Raw genomic sequence first — 19,801 nt, forward strand, 5'->3', positions numbered from 1 at the left:
TATAATATTCCTTCTCGTAACCGGGATTTCCCCTTTCCGGCACGTCTTTGGTCCCACTCGTGCCGATTCAAAGAGCTTATACTGTATATATATTTGCCACTTACCTGTTTTTTTTTTCCATCTTTTCCAAGCTTTGTCTCTTCTATCTTTTGCCTCACTACATTTTTTTTGCACCAGCATTTTATGTACACCTTTTCCTCGTTTTTGTTTTGGGGCATCTTCATCCACTTTATTATAGATTTATTTTAATATCATCCATTTCTCTTCCATTTGTGTTTCTTCATTAAACAATATTTCCCAATTCATGTATGCATGCATGTATACAACTATGAACTTTCTACTTTTCGTACTGCTATTTTTGACTTTGTGATCAATTCCATTGTTTTTTCCTTCTGTTGCCTTTATTACATTTAGGTCCTTTCTAGTCAATAGCATGACTCTTCCCCCCTGTTTGTCCCCTCTATTTTTCAACCAAATGTTGTATAAACCTTGTCCCACCATACTTGAGTGTATAGTTTTGTCTCCACAATTCCCATTATATCAGGTTTCTCTGTTGACAAATAGTCATTCAATTCATTTATCCCTGAAATAATACTGTCCATGTTTGTATATGCCACTTTTAATTTTTTCTATTCTTCTCTTTTTTGGTTTTTGTTTCCATTTTTCTGATGTACCATTTTCTCAGTCTCAGATCCAGCACATAAAAAAAAAAAAAAAAAAAAAAAAAAAAAATCAGTCTCCGTTTTTTTTTTTTTTTTTTTTTCTTGGCTTCACTTCTCAGTGCCCTATTTTTCTCTGTCTCCTTTTCATTCATTTCCTTTTTTATCCACACATTTTTGTATTTATCACTGCTAGTTTTGCCATTTTTGATAGTATTTCTTCTGCTATCATTTGAGTTCTTAGTTTGATTTTCATAGGTTTTTAGTTTTTTCTTTTGAGTATGTACCCATCCTATGTACGTTATCGACTTCCTTATCCAGATTCTGTTCCTCGTCTTGAACTGCTTTCAGTATCTCCTTCGTAATTTCTTTCTCTTCTTTTTCTCTTTGGTATTTGTGTACACTGTGTTTTTCATTGATACCATAAACCACAATGCATTTCTTCTTTTTGTCCACTGTGTCTCTCATCCAATTTTACTTTTCTTTGATCACCTTGATCACTATTTCCTTTGCATTCTCTTCTACCTGTTGCTGTACTATTTCTTTGAATGAGAGTTTTTGATTTTCACGTTACTTTTTCCACTGATTTTTTATATCGTTCAGATCAATCTCTTTGATTCTACAATCTTTTCAGTTACTGCTTGTAATTGTTCTTTAACCTCTTCAGTTCTTCGTTTGTATTTCTAACCTCTTTTCCTCTTTCATTTTCTCTTTTTATCGCACTTAGTTCATTTTTTAACTCGTTTAATTGTCTTACAATCACCTCGTTAGTTGTGCATAAGACTAAGTTGGATACCTCTATTTGTAAAGCTTTATAGTCTAATTTTAAATCAATCAATTCATCTGCTAAGTTGTTAATTTCTTGATTCCTTATTGCACTGCTAATCCTAATATCTCTGTGTCCAAAGTTTTATCCATTATTTCCCCTTGCCTCCTAAATCCTGAGAACAAATCCTCATTGACGTCCCTGCTAGTCGTCTTCGGAGTATCATTTAGACTTTTTTTTTCTGTATAACTCCCAATGGGGACTCAACTCTGAATATATCCAGTCCCTTCTTGGTTGATTCGTTAATCCTTAATTCTTTTATTGTTACTTTCCATTTTGTGAGTGAAATGTCTATTATCTTGTATAATTTGTCCATCAGTTCATCTATACACTCAATAACCAATTGGTAATTCCATCCGGTCCATGCGATTTCCTAACATCTAGGTTTTTTATTTGGTCTCTTATTTCTTTTTGTGTTACCTTTATTTCTTTCATTTTAGGGTGTCTTTCTCATTGTCCATCTTTCCAAATTTGTACACTCTCAATTGTAAAAACAGACCTGAAATGTCTAATCATAACTGTAGGATAGTATATTTCCATTACTGTAAGAAATGTGCTCGAAGTGTTCCCACTTGCATTACTCCATGTATCTGTGTATACTCCATGGCGAGTCTGTTCTGCTCTGCACCTGCGCGTGCTTCAGTGGGCACACGTGCGTGGTAGAGGGAGGTCCCCGTTCTCTACACGCCCCAGCATTTAGTTACTTTATATTCAATAAACCAAGGAATCACTGCATACGGACTCTCCTTAACCAAGTGGACATCCCACATGGCGCAGTCACGTAGGCGCTGATTATGGCGCTGAATCTACAGTGGACAATAGAGTGTTTCATCCGAGGCCGGCTTCCCTCGCAGTAGTCTGGGCAGTGAGGAAATGCAAGTTTTACCTCACTGGTCTCCAGCATTTCAGCCTCGTGACGGACCATCGCCCACTAGTCCCGATCCTCAATAGCTACACGCTAGATGCCATCGATAACCCCCGTCTACAGCGCCTGAAGGAGAAAATTGCAGCTTTCACCTTCACGGCAACGTGGCGCCCTGGGAAGGAGTTGTGCACCCCGGATGCCCTGTCACGTTTCCCAGTGAACCAGCCGACTATCGACGACGACGCTCTAGACGCCGAGACCAACTTTTCTGTCAGGAGCATCGTCACATTGCGAGCAGTCGAGTCCCTGGCCACCACACCCACGGACTGCGACCCAGCGATGGAGGAACTCAGGCGCGCAGCCAGGGACGACCCTGCATACATCGAACTTCTTCAGTGCGTCAGACAGGGATTCCCAAGCGACCGCTACGCCCTGCCTAACACTCTGCGCCCGTACTGGAAGGTGCAAGAGGACCTGTATTGCGTGGAGGACCTCGTCGTCCCGGCCGCTCTTCGCCGTCAAGTCCTGGCCCGCTTGCATGATAGCCATCGTGGAGCCGAGGCTACGAAACATCGTGCCCGTCAAGCGGTGTACTGGCCCGGCATCGCCGCAGACATCGTGAACACGGTCCGTGCTTGTAAGCCGTGCCAAGTTCTGCAACCAAGCCAGCAACAAGAGCCCTACCGCTGTGATGACCACCCTACCAGGCCATTCGAGTCAGTGTCAGCTGACTTCTTCTCCATCGCAGGGAAGTCCTTCCTCGTGTTCGCTGACCGACTGTCTGGCTGGCCCGTCGTGGTATGCGGCTCCAACACGACCACTTCAGCGACCATTCGTCACTTCAGGCAGCTATTTCGCGACCTCGGTGTCCCAGTTCGCTTGCGTACGGACGGCGGTCCGCAGTTCGCCAGCAGCGAATTCGCCGCTTTCCTCGAGCGTTGGGGAGTTCGCCACATGTCAACGCCCCATTATCCTCAGTCGAACGGACACGCAGAGTCGGCCGTGAAGGCGGTTAAGTACCTTATTCAGAAGGTGGCTCCGTCTGGCAACTTGGACTGTGAGGCGTTCGACAGGGGTCTTCTCGAGCTTCGCAACACCCCGAACCACACCGGTCGATCTCCGGCGCAGACTCTTTACGGTCACCCTCTTCGCTCCTGCGTCCCAGCGCACGTCAAGGCCTTTCAGAAACAGTGGCAAGCCAGAGACGAGAGTTGTGATCGTCGAGCTGCGGCTCGCCTGCGCGACGATACGGCCCGTTACGACGCCCACGCCCGACCACTCCCATCACTCCAGTGCGGCGATGTAGTCCGTATCCAAGACCCGACTACTAAGCGTTGGGACAAGGTTGGCACCATCATGGACGTTGCAAGGTCCAGGGACTACTTGATCAGGTTGCCCAGTGGTCGGACCTGGTGGAGGAACCGTCGTTTCCTTCGCCCATCCCCGCCCCCGCCCGTGGACATGACGCCCATGGAGACCACCCAATCGGGAGTACAGCCTCCACCGCCTGATCTGCCCCGTCACGCTCACGACACCTAGTGCTGTGAGCGTTAAGGGGGGAGATGTAGGATAGTATATTTCCATTACTGTAAGAAATGTGCGCGCAGTGTTTCCACTTGCATTACTTCATGTATCTGTGTATACTCCATGGCGAGTCTGTTATGCTCTGCACCTGCGCGTGCTTCAGTGGGCACACGTGCGTGGTAGAGGGAGGTCTCCGTTCTCTACACGTCCCAGCATTTAGTTACTTTATAATAAACCAAGGAATCACTGCATATGGACTCTCCTTAACCAAATAACTTCTGCCATTTCTGTGTCATCTATATATTCTTTATCTCCTTCACGCAGTTTTACAATTTCATGTTTGTCATTTAATTCATCATTTACATATCTGTAAGAGTTTAGGTTGATCCTTACATTTGTCTATAACATCTTTTTCATTTTTTTTTTCTTTCCTGCATATATTCACATATTCATTCCTAATTTTTATATACGTTTGCCGTTTTTTTTTTTTTTGTCTCTTTTCCAGGCTTTGTCTCTTCTGTCTTTAGCCTCACTGCACCTTTTGTTGTACCAACACTTACATCTGTTCTTTTCTCATTTCTATCGTTGGCTTCAATTCTGAGAGCCTTCTCTTTCTCTTTTCCCTCATCATCCATTTCCTTTTTTATCCATATATGTTTGAATTTCTCACTGTTTGCTAATTTAACTGCTTTCGATAGTACCTCCTTGACTATCATTTAAGTTCTTAGTTTTATTTTCAGAGGTCTATGTTGCTTTTCTTTTGAATATTTGCCTATCCTGTGAATCTTGTCAATTTCTTTGTCAAAATTTTGCCCTTCATCCTGAATTTCTATAAAAATTTCCCTAGCTATTTCCAGTGACAGATCCAGAAAATAATTTTTGGGGGGCTGAACTACAGTATGTATGAGTGGGAAGCGAGTGATAGTGAGCAAAGCAACCCAAATAAGCTGGGGGATTTGAAATGTGAACCATTTTAGAAGTATTTTGAAGCAAAGGTATATTGAGGAAATGGTCAGTAAATTAGATTGCAATGGTGAAAAACTTTATACACACACATATAAATGGCTCTTCCTGAAAAGTAGAATACAAGTATGGCAAAAAATAAAACAAAATAAAATAAAGAAATATAAACAAAAACTGTTATGAAAGTGTTAACCACATTTCATATATTCCATATACTATAACATTGGTGATGATAGTTCACACAAACATCAACCTCCTGTATTTTTTTTTTTTTAGAAAACACCTTGATGACACTATCTATTCAGACAGTGTCAATTAAATCCGAAATACATTATATATATATATATATATATATATATTAAAGAGGGTCGGTTTAAAAAAAAAAATCAAGCAAATAGTCGTCTGACAATGGGATGTTAAAGGCAAAAAAATTTTGGGGGGGAGGGTTTCAGCCCCTTCAGAGATCTGAAAAAGAATAACTTCCCACACAGAGTGGTGGATATCTGGAATGAATTAGATAAGACAACAGTGTGTGCAAATACTATTCAAGAATTTAAGAACAAAGTTGATGCTGAAAGATACAAAGATGGGTTACTATGAGCATAGTTCCCTTCCCGTATAATACAACTAGGTAAATACAATCTCCTCTTAGCATCCATTCCCAAATGTCTATTTCTTATTACATCTTTTAATCCACCATGGCATTTACTCGCTTTTCTCAATCTACATTCTACCTCCACCCCTGCTTCTCCCTTTCCTGCCACATTCACACTCAAGTACCTAAAACTATCAACTTCCTCCAGTCCCTCTCTCTTAATACTCACTTCCAGTCTGCTGCCACTTTCTCCCTTTGTACATCTCATCACCTTACTTTTATCCACAGGAGGTGCCAAGGTAAGAGGGAGGGAGGAGGGTGGAGGGGAGTGGAATGTATAGGAAATGGAATGGGTGGGAGTGGTTTCTAAGCCTTTTTCTTTTTGTCTACCCCCCATGTAGGGGTAAAAAGCCTTTGGTATATGTATTTTGAACTTCCTTCTTTTGCACACTTTCCCAAACTCTGTAACTAACTTCCTCAATCCCTCCTCTGATTCTACTACAAGCACAGTGTTGTCAGCAAACAACTGGCTTATCTCCCACTTTCCTCCATTTTCTTTAACCATCTTCAATCCCATACCCACTATCATTGTATTTACTTCTTGCATCACCCCATCCATGTGATTTTACAATATTTTACAATAATACAATATCAAAATGTATAGAAAAGTAATAAAAAAAAGAATCAGCATTATATAACCTTAATCTTTACTAGTGTGTAAGGTGACCCTGCTTCTTCTTTGTCAGTTTATCCAGGCATGGTTCAATTGAGGACAGTGCCATGTGTAATGGAGAATGAATATCCATATTATTCCTGTACTTTGTCTTGATAACACTCATGGTTGAGAAGCCAGTCTCAGAGGTATGTTGAAGGAAATGAGAGAAGAGTTTTCAGAGCAATTTCACTAAGCTCAGGATATTCTGCTTTCACTTTTATCCAGAATGAACCAACTGATGACATAGTTTCAAAACTCTCTTCAATCCTCCATCAGCAGCCAGCTCCAACAATTCATCACAGCCTAGAATTTCCTTGAAATTCCTTAGATTCTACCAATTCCTCAAATGATCCCATAGCATGGCCTGGACACTGGCCACATACCAGTAACTGATGGCTCGAATACCGGCACCAGTCTACGAACCACCACTTTGAGTAGCACTGCTGTAATAGATTGTCTCTATGCTCCATTCATAGATAGGGAGAGGAACCAATGGCAGGTACATGCATGAGGTGGTCCTACAAAGCTGTCCGTTTTCAAAACTCTTCAACCCCCTCACCTCCTGATACATTGTGTTTGACCCAGGGCAGTTGGAACCCTGAGGGGCTGGTACTTGGTCTCCAGACTGGGCCCAGTATATCTGTTTAACTGTTTCAATTGTATTTTTTACACTTTTTCACATATGGAGAGCTGGCAACCAGCAGCAGCTCTCTCTCTACCACTTTGAGCCAATGACATAGAAACTATGCCACACTGATGGAACTCATAAAACAGTCCAAAATTTCTCCCCAGAGAGATATGTAGGAGATTCCAAGGACTGTTGCCAGCCACTGTGGGGTTGCAGGCTTTCCACTTAGGGAAACTTGAGGCAACAAATGACTGATTCATTGAGAGATATGAAGCAGAGTGATGTAGCAGAGGGGCTTCTGATTTGGGAAGGCTGCTGCTCCCTCCATGAGGTTGTTTTTTGCTTATTAAAATTCTTGCCACAGTGAAGGTGACTTTGCTGGGAGTTGCTCTCCTACTAAGTGAGGGAAGAATTATTTTCAAGTCACCTTTTCTAGTCTCCTCCTGATGTGGGGTGAGCAAAGTGGATCCTGAATAGGGTTACTCAGTCATACAGGCTGCTACTGAACTGTATTGCTTTCTCAGTTTAAGTACAGACCACAATTGGTTTCCCTCCAAGAAGAAAAGTCTAGAGGAAATCTTGGGGCCTCCTGCATGGTTGGGGAGGATATTGAAGTTTAGCAAACTCATCCAGTAATTTGAATTATTAAAAAAAAAAAAAGGCATTAGCAGTAATTGCAATTACTACAGTCGAACCTCGAAAGCCCGGACTAATTGGGGGGAAGGGTGGTCCGGTCATGCCAAACGTCCAGTCATCGAAAATATCGCCCTAACAACCGTAGATTTTCATATCGGTATACGTATAGGTAATGTATGATATGGCATAGAAACACACAAGAATAATACTCTAACACTGTAATAATAACAATACTGTAATAATAATGCTATAATACCAATAATTCTGTAATAATAATTGTAATACAGGCATGTAAATGTACTGTATATACAGTGTACTGTGCTGTATTTTTTATCACGTACACTGTAAATATCGGAAGGTATGTACGCGGGACAGTGGTGGCGGCCAGGGTTGCAGCGTTTTCTACATTTCCGTGTAGAATGGGAGTGTTGCTATACATTTTTCTCGGGCGTGTGCAGACTTTCATAGCAAGATATACTTGTCAAAATTTGACAAAATGGTGGTTCTAGTTTTTTTTTTATTCTTGAATGTATATAAGGCCCCCATGCCCTAACATATTCAGTAAGATATAATTTTTTTTATATTATCGCTAAAAGAAAGCTGAAACTTTAGCGTAGAATTTTTTCTACACGGTAAAAACTTATCTTTTGGGGTATAATATTTTATAAGTACCGTATTTTTCGGACAATAAGGCGCTTCGTACCATAAGGTGCCCCCGTAATTTGCTATTCCCCGTCCTTACATAAGGCGCACCTGGTCTCGTCATCGGATAATCATGCATATGTGAGTGCTTTCAGAACTGAACATTTTCGTTGTTGAATGAGAAAAATCGGTTGGGATTTAGCAAAATTACAAAAATGATATATTTTTGATTTTGGTCAGTGAAATCAGACCACCTCCATGGACAGTCTGCCTTGCCAATACCCCTAAAAAACAACATAAACACGTTATGGGAATTGTGGGGAATTAAACCAACATTAGCAGTTTTATTCCCGGAATTCTCTATTCACTTAAAAACACAGGATTACAAATGAAGGTAAATTTTTAGTTTCGACCATGGGCGCAATATAGTAATAGAATTTTTTTTTTTTTTTTTAATTATAATATATCAACGTAATATGCAATTTTGTGAGCGGAAATAAAAAACAAAAAAGGTGCTTAAACAGATTTCGTAAGTAACGCAGTCGTGTCGTACGAATGGTACGCCATGTTTGTTATGATAGATGCTGACGTCGAAGAAATGTAAGGATGATTATAATGATAAATTCGTCTAACCTAACCTGTGTTTAATAAATTATTACCTGCAAATTAAATGTCATCCGGATCGTCCTCGTTGTCGTCGTCGTGAGAGACGTTGGCGGGCTTTTCAACCAGTCTCTCACCTTGCGGGGTATACAAAGTTCTTGCAGCTTGAAGGAATGCATGTATCTCCTCTCCATAACATTCCTTCAAGAAAATTTACCTGGCGAGGTACTGTCGGATGTACCGAGACAAGCATATTTGCTTGTAGCATGGCATTTTTTATTTTCATTTCCACCCACAAAATTGCATATTACGTTGATACATTTTAATTTACAAAATTAATAATTAATTTTTTATTGCTATATTGCGCCCATGGTCGAAACTAAAAGAATACCCAAATGACTACAGTCTGAGTGGAGCGAGACTAGACCAATGCAAAATGGCTGTCTGTGTTGTGGACGCTATCATGTCATAGCCATGATAGCGTGAATGAATGCGGTGGCATGGACTCGAAAACTGTCGAAGTTTTCGCAATTTTCTTGTCAAGATACATGCATCTTGGTTATAACTTGGTTGTAACTTTTGCTAGGACTATGCACTGTTGCCGTCGGCAGGGTATCTACGAAATGTGTCAAAATAGTACGTCACTGTCAGAGTCATTTTTTTTTTTTTTTTTTGCACTGAAGCCACACATAAGGCGCACCTCACGATAAGGCGCACCACCCGATTTTGGCCGATTTTAAGGATTTTGCCCGCGCCTTATAACCCGAAAAATACGGTAACACAATTACCAATAAAAGTCATATTTTGATGTACCATTTATTATTTGATAACTAGTTCTATGATTTTTAAACAAAAGTTTGAGTTTTTGAATGTTTTTAACAGCCCGCTGATATGTAGAAAAAATTTCCTCATGTCCTTGTGCAGTTGCCACATGCCGCTATTTTACTATGTTTTGGTACAAAATTATACGAAACGGCAGCTCTGGTGGCGGCTTGACTGGGCCGGGTTTGAACACACGTGTACGGCCGTCGCTGCTACCTACTGGACAAATAGGGAACTTTGCTTGAAAAGTCCGCCCTTTGTTCATTTCGACCGGTCATACAAGGGTCCGGGCATTCGGGGTCCGGGGTTTCGAGGTTCGACTGTATATGGCCCTTTAGTATGTATTATAATCAGGAAAAAAAAAATAATAAAAAAAAATAAAAATAAAAAATCCCAGAGCCATTTTTCATTTTTAATTTCACCAGAGCCATTTCTTTTAATTACCAGAGCAATTTTTGATACTTCCAGAGCCATGTTTTTGCAGGTTTGATTTCCTTCAAACTATTGGAAGGCTAACTCAATACTCATGTCAGAGCGAGTTTGCATATGTACAGTGTACGTATGCATGCGGTGATGCGGTATTGGGTATGGTGCATTGTACATGTAGTCAGCGCATTGGTTGGGCAGCTAGCTGCATGCAACCAATGAACTTCCCTGCATACAGGTACCATGCAATTCGCAACTAGCGACATTATGTAGCACGATAGTCGTGTAGAGTCTAATCAACATGTACTAGTATACGCGCGCATGCAGCTGATACGAAGCTAGGCTAGGTAAGCCATTGAACTCTAGCAGCTATACCGCGTACACATATGTACGTACATCAACAAATTAAAGTTGATTGATGCGCTGTGTTTATGATATCGATTGATAATGCAATGACTGATCACGGGTAAGTTGTGTTTGCTCTGATCCTTTCATCAATGGTGATGGGATTCAGGGATTGCCAAATGATGGATGATGCATGAAAGACGTTGAATCTTGCCGCGGGAGCAATTTTTTTGTGGGGGATCGCTCTCGCTATTGGATTTGCGAGAGCAACATTGGAACTTTCCCGAGAGAAATCGCTCGTCACTCCTGTGTATTTTTTTTCACTGATTATGATATTACAACAGATCTACACAAAGACACATACACAAAGTTCACCCATAATGAAGGAAATAACAATAACACAGAAGGAAATAAGAGATCAAATAAAAAGCCTAGAGGTCAGATAAGTCGCACAGACCGGATGAAATCACAAATTGGATATTGAAAGAGTGCATAGACGAACTGACAGATAAAATACACAAGATAACAGATTTCTCATTAAAAGAGGGAAAAGTACCACAAGATTGGAAAAATGCAAACATAGTGCCAATACACAAAGGAGGAATCAGGGAAGATCCTACAAACTTTAGACCGGTGTCCCTCACAAGTACAGTAGCTAAAATATGCGAAAAGATCATTAGAAGCAGATGGATCAAACATTTGGAGAACAATATAATAAATCCCAAACAATTTGGTTTTAGAAGTGGAAGATCGTGCACCACAAACCTAATATGCTTTTACTCGAGACTGATTGAAATAATACAAGAAAGAGATGGTTGGGTGGACTGCGCCTTCCTGGATTTGCAAAAGGCTTTTGACAAGGTACCACATAAAAAATTAATAAACAAAATTGAAAAAATAGGAGGAATTCAAGGCAGGCTGTTGGAATGGATGAAGGACTTTTTAAATGGAAGGAAGATGAGAGTGGTTCTTAGGGATAAAAACTCGAAATGGGAAGAAGTAAAAAGTGGCGTCCCCCAAGGCTCTGTTTTGGCTCCCTTAATGTTTGCCATATACATAAATGATATGGACGAAGGAGTGAATTGTTACATGAACTTCTTTGCCGACGATGCTAAATTGCTCAAGAGAGTGAAAACAGAAGAAGATTGCAGATCGTTATAACATGACTTACATAGAGTATGGGAATGGAGTCAGAAATACGAAATGAATTTCAACATCAAGAAATGTAGCATAATGGAGTTCGGAAAAGGCAAAAATAATCTCAGGAAACTATATGATTGGAGATAAAGAAGTCAAAAAAGTTAACTCAGTGAGGGACCTAGGAGTAATCATCTCAAGTGACTTGACTCCTGACAAACATGTAAACGAGATATTTGGAGAGACAATCTGTTAAGATCTATGAAAGTGGCCTTTGACTACATGAATGAAGAGATGGTTAAGAAATTAATTGTTGCATTGATAAGACTGAAACTAGAATATGCTAAATTGAATTTTCCGTTAAATTGAGTGAGTGAGCGTTGGTGTAACAGTGTTGCCAGATACGTACCTAAAAATTCCCTAGTGTACACACACACATACAGTATATATATTATTGTAAGTGAATTATAGGCAGCACAATCCTGAATTGCAAACGAACAGCAACGTGCAGTAATTTGTTGCAACATGTGTGTATTTACCTAGTTGTATTTTACGGGAAGGGGAGCTATGCTCGTGGTGTCCCATCTTCATATCTCATTTTATCGAAACTATTTTTAAAATTATGTATTGTTTTTGCACACACCACTTTCTAATCTAACTTGTTCCAACTGTCTATTACTCTGTGAGGAAAGCTGTTCTTTTTCACATCTCTTCTATAGCTGTCTTTCTTGATTTTCTTTCCGTGTCCTCTTGTATTTCTATCATCCCATTTTATCAGATTCTCTCTATCAATAATTTCTATGCCTTTCATGATTCTGAAAATAGCTATCAAATCTCCTCTCTCTCTTCTTTGCTCTAGTGTCTGTAGTTCAAGTTTTGCTAGTCTCTCTTCATATGATAGTTTTGAGAGTGTTGGTGCCAATTTTGTAATTGCTCTTTGTATTCTTTCAAGTTTTTTTTATATATTTTTTTGTACTTGGTGACCATATCGTTGCTGCATATTCCAATCTTGGTCTTATCAGAGTGATTAGAATTTTCTTCACCATGTCTTCATCCAGGTATGTAAATGCCACTTTGATTGTTCTTAAGTTATAAGTTTCTCCAAAAATCTTATTTATATGTTTCTCAGGTGACATATTATTCATAACAATGACTCCCAGGTCCTTCTCATTTTCTACTTTTTTTATTCCTTCTCCCAATTTATATGATCCTGTTATTCTGTTTTTGCTTTTTCCAAATTCCATTGTACTACACAATTCAGTGTTGAACTCCATCTCCCACTTCCTACTCCATTCCTGTACTTTATTTAGATCACTCTGTAGTGACTCACAATCTTCTTCCGTGTTCTCTTTTTTTTTTAACAGTTTTGCATCATCTGCAAAGAAGCTCATATAACTTTCAATTCCGTCATCCATATCATTAATGTATATAGCAAACATTATTGGGGCCAAAACTGTTCCTTGTGGAACACCGCTTATTACTTATTCTGTCATCCATATCATTAATGTATATAGCAAACATTATTGGGGCCAAAACTGTTCCTTGTGGAACACCGCTTATTACTTCATCCCATTTTGAGTGTTTGTCTTATCACTACTCTCATTTTTCTTTCTTGCAAAAAGTTTTCCATCCATTTAAGCAGTTTGCCCTGTATTCCTCCTTCAGTTTCTAATTTCTTAAGCAATTTCTTATGTGGTACTTTGTCAAAAGTTTTTTTTAGGTCTAGAAATGCACAATCAGCCCATTCATCTCTTTCTTGTATTATATCTATTAGCCTAGAATAGAAACATATTAAATTGGTGACGCATGATCGTCATTGTCTGAATCCAAATTGCCTTGGATTTAGCACGTTGTTTTCTTCTAAATATTTTACTCATCTACTTTTGACAATTTTTTCACATATTTTTGCTATAGTACTTGTTAGACTGGTCTGTAGTTGGTAGGGTCTTCTTTATTTCCCCCTTTATATATAGGTACTTTATTTGCTTTTTTCCAATCTTCTGGGACTTTTCCTTCTTTCAAGGAACTGTTTATTATGCTATGTATTTTGTCTGCCAGTTCATTCCTGCATTCTTTCAAAATCCAGTTTCCTATTCCATCTGGTCCATGCGATTTTCTGACATCAAGATTACTCAAGTGTTTCAATATTTCATTCTTTGTTACTTCTATTTCTTTCATGGGAGAGACTTTCTCTTTCCATTCGATCTCTTCAGGTTGTATGTTCTCCCTTGTAAACACTGATCTAAAATGCTTGTTCATAATTTCTGCCATTTCAATTTCCTCTGTGTAGTCAACTCCTCCTTGTCTTAATTTCTCCAAATCTTGTTTGTTTTTCAGTTTGCTGTTTACAAATCTGGAAAATAGTTTTGGTTGATCTTTACATTTTTCTATGACATCTTTTTCATATTTTCTCTTTTCCTCTCTGCATGCTTGTACATATTCATTTCTATAACAAGTACATATTTTCCATTTTTCAGGTCTTCTGTCTTTTTTCCATTTGGTCCAAGCTTTGTCTCTGTCTTTTAACTCCCTACAACTTTTGTTGTACCAGCACTTTACATATTCTTTTTCTTGTTTTTGTCTTTAGACATATTTTTCCACTCCTTTTTTATAAATTTTTGTCAAAATATTCCATTTCTCTTCCACTATTGTTTCTTCTTTGTTTTTTTCCTTCCCAGTTTTCTTTTTGAAAGAATTCTCTTATTTTATCAAAGTTTGTTTTTTCATACATCATTCTTCCTTTTCTATATTGTTCATTTTTTTTCATGTATTTTTCCTCATTTAGTTCCAGTTCAATCAGTATATGGTCACTTTTACTTATTGGTGTTTTATATTCAATCTTTTCTACTATTCTAGGTTCAGATGTGATTATTAGGTCTAGTCTCGATGGTTCTTCTTCATTTCTATACCTAGTGTTCTCCTGTATCCACTGCGTCATTGTATGGTCAATAATCATCTCGAGTAGAACATTTCTCCATGAGCCGTCTCCACCCTTTACTGTCATCTCTTCCCAGCAGACTTCTTTGCAATTATAGTCACCCATCATAACTATTCTTCCTCCATCTTCCATTATCTTATTTAATGTTATCTTTGTGTCCTCTAACATACTTTTATGTTCACTCTCTTCCCACGAGTCTGTTTTTGGAGGCACATAATTTATCACAAACTTTCTGTTCTTCTTATCTCTGTCTTCCACTTCGATCATAATCATCTCTACTGTATTCTTTCCATATGTGACACTCTTCACATTTATATCCTTCTTAGTCAGGAACATAACTCCACCCCCTTGCTTTGTCTCTCAGTTTCTAATCCAATAATTATATGTGTCATGTCCTACACTGTTGGGTGGTAGTGGACCTTTTAATTTCGTTTCTACAATTCCGATTATGTCCGGTTCTTTTTCCTTCAGATAATCATTCAGCTCATTCAATCCTATAATTAATCCATCTATGTTTGTGTAAGACACTCTTAGTTTTCTACCACTTCCATTGTATTCTCTGTTTCCCTTTTGTTTTTCTCTAGTATTTCGAATTTCCTTACTTTCATATTCACAACTCTCCAATAGAATTTCTCTTTTTCTGACTCTGTTCTGTTCTCGTTTTTTCCTTAGCTTGTTGTCTTTTCATTTTTTCCTCCTCTCTTTCCTCTTTATTCATTTCCCTTTTTATCATACCTTTTTATATTGTTCACTTGCTGCTAGTTTCCCTGTTTTTGATTAGATATTCTCTGCCATCGTTTGTGACCTGAATTTAATCTTAATTGGTCTGGTCTTATCTGTACTATACTTTCCGAGTCTAAACTTCTCTTCAATTTGTTTCATGATTTCAGGTTCATCTTCCTGAACTAATTCTAGTAATCTGCTTACTTTTTCATTTTCCTCATTGACTCTTGTGGTTCTATCTGGGTTGTGTTTCTCTTCCATTCCTAATATAATTATACATTTCTTTATATCTGCTAAGTCTCTTACTATATTCTCCTTTTGTCTCATCACTTTAATAACTGAGTCTTCAGTTTGTTCTTTCATTTGCTGTTTAATTATGTCAGTAAATGCAACTTTACTTTTTTCTTGGATTGTCTTCCAACCCTTAGCTTCTTTAGCTATGGCCTCTTAGTTTTCTTTATTATTCCTCTTTAATTCTTCATTCTCCTCTTTTACTTCTTTTAACTGTCTTTTTAGTTCTTCTATTTCCTTAGTTAAGTTTTTGTTCGCCTTCTCTTGATCTTCCAACCTTTCAACCCTTTGCGCAATTTCTAACATTCTACCGAACCTACTCTCCCAATGTTCGGTCATTTGTTCAAGTTTTTGTTCTAGTCTTGCCAGTAGGGGGAGGTTGGTATCCGCCCCCCCCCTCATTAAATCCATGGAAATTATTATCCTCACCTTCTATTGTGCTGCTCATATCTATGTTTCTAATCTTTACATTTTTGTTAGACCCTTCATCGTCACTAAATTGATCCGGTCTGCGTTTGTTTACATGGCGTCTGCCTGCCTGGACCAAGTCCTCTCCTTCCTCATTTCCTTCCATTTCCCTCAGTAATCCCTCCCCTTCTCCTTTTTCCTCACTTTCCCCCTACACCACGAGCAATCCCCTTCCCTGCAAATACAATAGGTACTTCCTTTGCGTTGCGATCCACGAAAATTTCACTTTTTCTTCAGAACGTCAATCCTCGCCGTCTGTCTGACGTAAGTGTGTATTTACCTAGTTGTATTTTACGGGAAGGGGAGCTATGCTCGTGGGGTCCCGTCTTCATATCTCATTTTATCTAAACTATTTTTAAATTCATGTATTGTTTTTGCACACACCACTTTCTCATCTAACTTGTTCCAAATGTCTATTACTCTGTGAGGAAAGCTGTTCTTTTTCAAATCTCTTCTATAGCTGTCTTTTTTTATTTTCTTTCCATGTCCTCTTGTATTTCTGTCATCCCATTTTATCAGATTCTCTCTATCAGTAATTTCTATGCCTTTCATGATTCTGTAAATAGCTATCAAATCTCCTCTCTCTCTTCTTTGCTCTAGTGTCTGTAGTTCAAGTTTTTCTAGTCTCTCTTCATATGATAGTTTTGAGAGTGTTGGTGCCAATTTTGTGATTGCTCTTTGTATTCTTTCAAGTTTTTTTAGACATCTTTTTGTACTTGGTGACCATATCGTTGCTGCATATTCCAATCTTGGTCTTATCAGGGTGATTAGGATTTTCCTCACCATTTCTTCATCCAGGTATGTAAATGCAACTTTGATTGTTCTTATTAAATTATTTGTGTGTGTGTGTGTATTTACCTAGTTGTATTTACCTAGTTGTATTTTACGGGAAGGGGAGCTATGCTCGTAGGGTCCCGTCTTCATATCTCATTTTATCTAAACTATTTTTAAATTCATGTATTGTTTTTGCACACACCACTTTCTCATCTAACTTGTTCCAACTGTCTATTACTCTGTGAGGAAAGCTGTTCTTTTTCAAATCTCTTCTATAGCCGTCTTTTTTTATTTTCTTTCCGTGTCCTCTTGTATTTCTGTCATCCCATTTTATCAGATTCTCTCTATCAGTAATTTCTATGCCTTTCATGATTCTGTAAATAGCTATCAAATCTCCTCTCTCTCTTCTTTGCTCTAGTGTCTGTAGTTTAAGTTTTTGTAGTCTCTCTTCATATGATAGTTTTGAGAGTGTTGGTGCCAGTTTTGTGATTGCTCTTTGTATTCTTTCAAGTTTTTTTATACATTTTTTTGTACTTGGTGACCATATCGTTGCTGCATATTCCAATCTTGGTCTTATCAGGGTGATTAGGATTTTCCTCACCATTTCTTCATCCAGGTATGTAAATGCAACTTTGATTGTTCTTATTAAATTATTTGTGTGTGTGTGTGTGTGTGTGTCATGTAACAATGATATGAGCTGTCTGTGAATTTCGCGGAATATTAGTCATAGCTTCATGTTTGGTTCGATGTACATAATTCTAGTGATTAATAGGACTGGGCAGTTGGTTTTTGGATAGTGAGCGTTATTGTTGTGTTGTTGCAGAAAACGTTTTTCGTTGTTATAGAAGTGTTTTTCGTGGTGATTACTCTCGCGTACTGATTTTGAATTTTCCCATCAACTTACTGTTTCATTATTTTGTTTTCCTATTATACAGTCTATTTCTACTTGAATATATTTCTGCTACAATTATACTTTATAAATATACTGAATTATATATTATTGTATATATATTATAGTACGTATATACTGTATATATATATATATATATATATATATACAGTTGAACCTCGAAAGCCCGGACCCCGAATGCCCGGACCCTCGTATGACCGGTCGAAATGAACAAAGGGCGGACTTTTCAAGCAAAGTTCCCTATTTGTCCAGTAGGTGGCAGTGACGGCTGTACACGTGTACTCAAACCCGGGCCAGTCAAGCCACCACCAGAGGTGCCGTTTCGTAGAATTTTGTACCAAAACGTAGTAAAATAGCGGCATGTGGCAACTGCACAAGGACATGAGGAAATTTTTTCTACGTATCAGCGGGCTGTTAAAAAGTAAAAAAACTCAAACTTTTGTTTAAAAATCATAGTTATCAAATAATAAATGGTACATCAGAATATGACTTTTATTGGTAATTGTGTTACTTATAAAATATTATACCCCAAAAGATACGTTTTTACAGCATAGAAAAAAATCTTCGCTAAAGTTTCAGTTTCTTTTAGCGATAATAATATAAAGAAAAAAAAATTATATCTTACTGAATATGTTAGGGCATGGGGGCCTTATATACATTCAAGAATAAAAATACTAGAACCAACATTTTGTCAAAGTTTGACAAGTATATCTTGCTATAAGTCTGCACACTCCCGAGAAAAATGTATGCCCCGGTATGGCAACACTCCCATTCTACACAGCAGTGTAGAAAACGCGGCAACCCTGACCGCCACCACTGTCCCGCGTGCATACCTTCCGATATTTACAGTGTACGTAATAAAAAATACAGTACAGTACACTGTATATACAGTACATTTACATGCTTGTATTACAGTTATTATTAGAGAATTATTAGTATTATAGCATTATTATTACAGTATTGTTATTATTACAGTGTTAGAGTATTATTCTTATGTGTTTCAATGCCATATCATACATTACCTATACGTATACAGGTATGAAAATCTACCGGTGTTAGGGCGATATTTTCGATGACCGTACTACCCTTCCCCCCAATTAGTCCGGGCTTTCGAGGTTCGACTGTATATATATTTATATACCTCCAAAGTACTAAATTATAAAAAATTTCTTGATTTCACCACAATCTAGTAACATCTGGTAACATTGGACCCTGAGACACGCATGTGGCCAGTTGACGGAAAATGCTCAACTTAGCTTACCGTTCCCGCTAAATTGAGCTATTTCCATAGACACGCGTCTGGTCAGCTAGCAGAAAATGGTCAACTTAGCGGACCATTTCCGCTAAGTTGAGCATTTTTGATATTGCTATTTGCAGTTCACTAATTTGAGCTTCCGCTAAATTGAGATTCAATCAGGCTTCTACTGTAGATGTAGAGAGATACAAAAACGGGTCAACACGAGCATAACTCCAGTCCCGTAAAATACAACTAGGTAAATACAAAGATCATAAAACAAGCACACCAAGACTGATCCCAAAACACTATACTCCACTCAACTTTCCCAGACATTGGCCCAATTGAAATAATTCTTCCTACAAGTGAGAACCACATTGACATTCAGGCCACCACCTACCATTTAAATAGTACCAATACAGAATAAGTCTAGCTAGACTCAATCCAGATGCAATCACCACACAATGCCCTACTTTTGCTTTACCCTGATAACACACTATCTCTTCCTACAATGACTTATGCATCAATTTGGTGGCTGTTGGCACTTATCTGGTCTCCTACAAAAGACCAGGGCAAAAGGATTGATTAATATTATGGCCAATACTGAATCATCAAATCAAGCCTTCAGAGAAGGGATGGCTGCCATGTCATCTCTTAACCCCTTCCATACGGTGCCACACACGTAGGCGTCATGAGGAGCAAGTGGATTCGCGACGCTGCCATATCGGCGTCTTGATTATATTTATTGTAGTCGCCCCTGTGTTTTTACGTTCTCCCAAATGCGCCCTGAATCCCATTCTCTGTGGTTTTCAAAATTCGCGGGTGAAAGAGAGAACGATCGATATAAGCGGCGACTATATTTTATGATGCGAATATTATTACGTGACGTCATACGGCTGGCATTGGCTGCTGCCCGCGAGATTTAAGTCCCGTACTGAAGTGGTTAAAGGTTTAAAATTTATTTTCAGTAATTTTCTCACTGCAGCAGTTGACTTGAATTTCATATACCTGCTGTTTTTATCCAATAAAACTTATCTGGTTGATGTTTTTCTTTTTCTCCAATGAAAAGAAACCTCA

The 19,801-nt window shown here is 38.6% G+C and overlaps 1 protein-coding gene across 1 annotated transcript in view; it reads right to left on the reverse strand.

Moving 5' to 3' along the window:
• Positions 1-19,801, reverse strand: part of LOC143039895 (glycerol kinase 5) — a 474,671-nt gene that overhangs the window by 370,061 nt on the left and 84,809 nt on the right. The window lies entirely within an intron of this gene.

The sequence above is a fragment of the Oratosquilla oratoria genome, chromosome 27 (assembly GCF_046742065.1).
Source record: "Oratosquilla oratoria isolate Oo_2021 chromosome 27, ASM4674206v1, whole genome shotgun sequence".
In the NCBI taxonomy this organism is placed as follows: Eukaryota; Metazoa; Arthropoda; class Malacostraca; order Stomatopoda; family Squillidae; genus Oratosquilla; species Oratosquilla oratoria.